The sequence below is a fragment of the Macaca fascicularis genome, chromosome 13 (assembly GCF_037993035.2).
Source record: "Macaca fascicularis isolate 582-1 chromosome 13, T2T-MFA8v1.1".
NCBI lineage: Eukaryota > Metazoa > Chordata > Mammalia > Primates > Cercopithecidae > Macaca > Macaca fascicularis.
In genome coordinates, this window is record NC_088387.1 from 62,350,141 (window position 1) to 62,357,130 (window position 6,990).

Consider the following 6,990-nt stretch of genomic DNA (forward strand, 5'->3'; position numbering starts at 1 on the left):
GATCTAATTAAACTAAAGAGCTTCTGCACAAAGAAAACTATCAACAGAGTGAACAGACAACCTATAGAATGGAGAACATATTTGCAAACTATGCATCCAGTCTAATATCCAGCATCTATAAGAAACTTAACAACATCATGGATTATTAGAGAAATACAAATCAAAACCATAATGAGATATTATCTCATACAAGTCAGAATGGCTGTAAAAACAAACAACAATAAAGTAAAAACAAACAAACAAAAAACAAATGCTGATGAGGCTGTGGAGAAAAAGAAATGCTTAGAGTATGTAGGTGGGAGTGTAAATTAGTTCAACCATGTGGAAGACAGTGTGGTGATTCCTCAAAGACCCAAATCATAAATATCATGTGACCCAGCAATCCCATTCCTTTGGGTATATTCCCAAAGGAATATAAACCATTCTCTTATAAAGACACATGCACACATATGTTCATTGCAGCACTATTCACAATAGCAAAGATGTGGAATCAACCCAAATGCCCATCAATGGTAGATTGCATAAAGAAAATGTGGTATATATACACCATGGAAAACTATGCAGCCATAATAAAGAATGAGACATGTTCTTTGTAAGAACATGAATGGTGCCAGAGTCCATTATCCTTAGCAAACTACCCAGAAACAGAAAACCAAATACCGCATATTCTCACTTATAAGTGGGAGCTAAATGATGAGAACACATGGACACACAGAGAGGAACACCACACACTAGGTCCTTTTGGGGAATGGAGAGTGGGCGGAGGAAGAGAATCAGGAAAAATAACTAATGGGTACTAGGCTTAATACCTGGGTGATGAAATCATCTGTACAACAAACCCCTACGACATAAGTTTACCTATAAAACAAACCTGCATATGTACTCCTGAACTTAAAAGTTAAATTAAAAGTAAATAAAAAAAGAAAGATGTAAATTTGACAAACTCGCTTTATATATGCAAAAAGGACCAAACTGAAACCAAAACAAGCTGAAGAAAGTAATATTACAGTTGTAATAAATGAAACAGAGACTAGAAAACTAACAGAGAAACTCAATGAAACCAAAAGATGATTCTTCGAAAAGGTTAACCAAATTGACAAAATGATAGCTAGACAGACCAAGAAACTAGAAGACTCAAGTTACTAACATCAGGATTTAAAGAGAACATCACCAGTGACTTTACAGAATTTAAAAGTATTATATCTATATTTATATGAAATACTGGTCTGTAGTTTTCACATGATGTTTTTGTCTGGTTTGGTGTCAGGTTAATGTAGGCTTCATGGTGTGAACTGGCAAATTTCGCTCCTGGTTTATTTTTTGACAGTATCTGTAAAGTATTGGATTTAACTATTCTTTAAATGTTGGTAGAATTTACCAGTGAAGTCACCTTATTAAATTACTAATTCAACCTATTTATTTGTTATGTCTTTTCATAATTATATTTCTTCTTGAGTCAGTTTTGATGGTTTGTGTCTTTATAGGAATTTGTCAATTTTATCTAGGTTATCTAATGTGTTGGTGTATAATTGTTCATAGCATTTCTCTTATAATGCTTTCTCATTCTTTAGAGTCACCAGTGATGTTCCCTTTGAGTCCTGATGTTAGTAAGTTGAGTCTTACTCCTTTCACTTTCTTGGTCAGTCTAGTCAAAGTTTTATCAATTAACCCTCTCAACAAAATTTAAACTGAGCAATGTATAAAATCGATTATACACTATGGTCAAGTAAGATTTATTCATGGAATACAAAGTTGACCTAGTATCCAAAAATCACTCAAGCAATATAGGAAATTCCAATAAACACATGATCATCTCAATAGACACAAAAAAATCATCTAACAAAATCTAACAATTTTTCATGATAAAAATCATTTAACAAACAAATAATAGAAGGAAACTTCTTCAATTCTATAAAGAACATCCAGGAAAAACCCACAACTAACATCATAATTAATGGTGAGAGACTGAATTATTCCCCTAAAACCAAGAATAAGAAAATATGTCCTCTTTCACCGTGTATATTCAACATTATACTGAAGGTTATAGTCAGGGCAATTAAGAAAAAAGACACCAGATTAGAAAAGAAGAAATAAAACTGCAACTGTTTAAAGAATATATAATCTTATATAAAGAAAATCCTAGGAACACATACACACAACTATTAGAACTCATAAATAAGTTGAATAAGGTTGAAGAATACAAGACCAGTATAATGGACATGCATGCATGTGTCCATTTGCATTTCCATATGCTTACAATGAGCCATCTAGAAATTAAATATGCAATTCCATTTTCAATCATATTAAAAAGAATAGAATACTTAGGAATATATTTAAGAAAATAAATGCAAGATGCATATGCCAAAACTGCAAAACATTGTTGAAGGAAATTAAAGAGAATCTAAATAAATGGAAAGATATAATGTGTTCATGTATAGGAAGAATATTGTTAAGATGGCAATATTCCCCAAATTGACGTATTTCACAAAAATTCTATAAAAAACCCCAGTTGCTTTTTTTGTAGAAATTCACAAAGCTGATTCTAAGCTTCCCATGAAAATGGAAGGGTCCCAGAATGGCCAGAGCAATCTTTAAAAATAATAAAGTTGGGATACTTTTATTTCTTAATTTTAAAACATACTACAACTATAATAAACAGGACAGTGTTGTATTAGTCTGTTTTTACACTGCTATAGAGAACTACCGAAGACTGGGTAACTTATAAAGGAAAGGAGGTTTTACTGACTCACAGTTCCCCATGGCTGGGGAGGCCTCAGGAAACTTACGATCATGGCAGAAAATGAAAGTGAAGCAAGGTATGTCTTACATTGTGGTAGGAGGCCAGGGGAGTGATGCCACACTTTAAAACCATCAGATCTCATGAGAACTCACTTATGATCACAGCAACAACAAGGGAGAAGCCTGCCCCCATAAATCAATCACCTCCCACCAAGCCCTTCCCACCCAAGTTCCCACCCAAGGAGATTTGGGTGGGAACACAAAGTCTAACTCTTTCATTCCACCCTGGCTCCTCCCAAATCTCATGTCCTTCTCACATTTCAAAACCAATCATGCCTTCCCAACAGTCCCTAAAAGTCTTAACTCATTCCAGCATTAACTGAAAAGTCCAAGTCCAAAGTCTCATCTGAGACAAAGCAAGTCCCTTTTGCCTATGAGCCAGTAAAATAAAAAAGTTAAGTTACTTCCAAGCTATAGTGTAGGTACAGACATCGGGTAAGTGCTTCCATTCCAAATGGGAGAAATTGGCCAAAACAAAGTGTCTCTGTGCCCCACTGAAGTCCAAATCCCTGTAGGGCAGTCATTAAATCTTAAGGCTCCAAAATAATCTTTTGACTCCATGTCTCAGATCCAGGGCACGCTGATGCAAGGGGTGGGCTCCCAAGGCCTTGGGAAGCTCTGCCTCTGTGGGTCTGCAGGTCACAGTCCCCACAGCTACCTTCGTGGGCTGACGTTGAGTGCCTGTGGCTTTTCCAGGTGCATGGTGCAAAGTGTCAGTGGAACTATCTTTCTGGGGTCTGGAGGACAGTGGATCTCTTCTCAAAGCTCCACAAGGCAGTGCTCCAATGGGGGCTCCTACCCCACATTTCCCCTCTCCACTGCCTTTGTAGAGGTTCTTTCTGAGGGCTCCACCCCTGCAGTAGACTTTTCTGTTAAGACATCCAGGCATTCCCATATATCCTCCAAAAACTAGGTGGAGGTTCCCAAACCTCGGCTCTTGTCTCTGCACTCCCACACACCCACACCATGTAGAAACTGCCAAGGCCTGGGGCTTGCACCCTCTGAAGCAACAGCCCCAGCTGTATGTTGGCCCCTTTCAGCCACAGCTGGAGCTGGAGCATCTGGGACACAGGGTACCATGTCCTGAGGCTGTACCTAGTAACAGGGTCCTGGGCCTGACCCAAGAAACCATTTTTTCCCTCCTAGGCCTCGGGACCTATGATGGGAGGGGCCACCGTAAAGATCTCTGACATGCCCTGGAGACATTTTCCTCATTGTCTTGTCTACTAACCTTGCTCCTTGTTACTTACGTAAATTTCTGCAGCAGGCTTGAATTTCTCCCCAGAAAATAAGTTTTTCTTTTCTACAGCATGATCAGGCCGCAAATTTTCCAAACTTTTACCCTCTGCTTCCCTTTTAAACATAAGTTCCAGTTTCAGACCATCTCTTTCTTCAACATATGAGAGGTCACTTTGAGAAAAAGCCAGGTCACATCTTGAACACTTTGCTACTTAGAAATTTCTTCCACGAGATACCCTAAATCACCTCTTTCAAGTACAAAGTTTCATGGATCTCTAGGGCAGAGGCAAAATACCACCAGTCTCTTTGCTAAAGTATAACAAGAGTGACCTTTACTCTAGTTCCCAATAAGTCCTTCATCTCTGTCTGAGACAACTTCAGCCTGGAGTTCATTGCCAATATCACTATCAGCATTTTGGTCAAAACCATTCAACAAGTCTCTAGGAAGTTCCAAACTTTCCCCCATTTTACTGTCTTTTTCTGAGTCCTCCAAGCTCATCCAACCTTTACCTGTTACCCAGTTCCAAAGTTGCTTCCACATTTTCAGGTATCTTTATAGCAATACCCCATTACTCCAGGTACCAATTTTCTGTATTAGTCAGTTTTCACAATGTTATAAAGAACTACTTGAGACTGGGTAATTCATATAGAAAAAAGGCTTGATTGACTCACAGTTCCACATGGCTGGGGAGGACTCAGGAAACTTGCAATCATGGCTGAAGGAGAAGTAAGACATGTCTTACATGGTGGCAGGAGAGTGGGGCCATCAGATCTCATGAGAACTTACTCACTAGCATGAGAAGAGCAAGGGGGCAGTCCACCCCCACAATTCAATCACCTCCCACCAGGCCCCTCCTCCAACATGGGGGATTACAATTTGAGATGAGATTTGGGTGGGGACACAGAGCCCACCCAAATGTGATATTTGCAGAAGCATATCAAGTGTGATACTTGCATAAGCACAGACATATAGATCAATGCAGTAGAATTTGGAAATTGAGATTTTAGTTAATAAGTGTACCTACATTTCAGTCCACTTATTTTTAGTAAGTGGACCAAAAAATTTCAATGGGGATCAAAAATCTTTTCAACAAATGACTGAGACAAATGGATATCTATATGCAAAACAATTAATTTGGATCCCTCTATCACAGTACATATAAACGTTAACTCAAAATGGATCATAGACTAAATATGAAAGCTAAAGTCTAAAACTTTTAGAAGATAACTTCGAAGTACTTTTTTATGACCTTTCATTAGGCATGGTTTCATAGATATGATACAAACATCAGGTGTGACAAAAGAATAGACTAACCGCACTTTATCAATATTAAAAACGTGTACTTCAAAGCGCATCATAAAAGAAATACAACTCATAAAACGGTAGAAAATATTTGCAAATCATCAATCTGATTAAGGACTTGTACTCAGCTCATATAATAAACTATTATAACTCAATTACAAATCAACAATAAAGACACAATTTGACAGGCACTATGGCTCGTGCCTGTAATCCCAACACTTTGGAAGGCTGAGGTGGGCAGATCACTTGAGACCAGGAGTCCCAGATCAGCTTGGGCAACACAGCAAAACCCTGCCTCTACAAAAAATGCAAAAAATTATCTGGGCATGGTGGCATGTGACTGTATTCCCAGCTACTCAGGGGGCTGAGGTGGGAGGATCACTTGAGTCCAGGAGGTCGAGGCTACAACGAACTGTGATCATTCTACCACACTTCAGCCTGGGTGACAGAGTGAGACCCTGTCTTAAAAAGAGAGAGAGAAAGAGAGAGAAAGAGAGAGAGAGAGAGAGAGAGAGAGAGAGAGAGAGAGAGAGACAACTCAATTAAAAATGGGGAAAACATATAAATAAAAATTTTAAAAATATATATATACAAATAGTGAAAAACCCATGAAAAGATCACCATCATTAGTAATTAGAAAAATTCAAATTAAAATGAGATACTACTTTGTACTCAAAGGATGATTAAATAAAATAGACAATAACAGTGATGGTAAGCACATGGAGAAATTGGAACTCTCAGACATTGTTGTTAGGATTGTAAAATAGTGCAGCTGCTTTGGAAAATGGTTTGGAAGTTCCTCAGAATGTTAAATATAGACTTATGATATGACCTCATAACTACATTCCTTGGTAAGTATCCAAGAGAAATGAAAAAAACATACACTCACAAAAATTTGTATATGAATGATCACAGCAGCATTATACTTAATAGCCAAAATGTAGAAACAATCCAAATTTCCATCAACTGCTGCATGGATAAACAAAATGTGGCATACCCATGAGTTAAGATATTACTCAGCAATAATAACAAATGAAGAATTGATACTTACTACACCAGGGGTAAGGTTTTTAAATGTGATGAATGAAGAAGTTTTTCATAAAAGGCCACATATAGTATGATTCCATTTATATGAAATATCCAGATTAATCAAATTCATAGGCACAGAAAGATCAGTCGTTTCCAGGGGCTTGGAGAGGGAAGGGGGAGTGACTCCTAATGGATACAGAATTTCTTTCTGAGGTCATGAATACGTTCCAATATTAGATAGCAGAGACGGTTGCACAATTCTGTGAATATACAAAAAAAAAAAAACTCTGCTGAATTTCGTATTTTTAGAGGGTGACTGTTATTGCATATAAATTGTTCCTCAATAAAGCTATTTAAAAAAAGATTAGTTTTCCCCACCCCTAGGTTTGTCATGCCCAGAGATGCCTGAATGTCTGAGATCCCTGGAAGTGACCTAATATGAGACAATATAGGCATATAAAATGCTAAAATCAAAATAATAGAAAACTGGGCTTTGCATAGTCCTAGTTCATATTTTGTCTTTACCTTAAAGTAAACATTCTTCACAACTTGTCTTTTAAGTGAGAAAAATATATATCAATTTCATCACCAGTTATCAAATTAGATTGTATGGGAGAAGC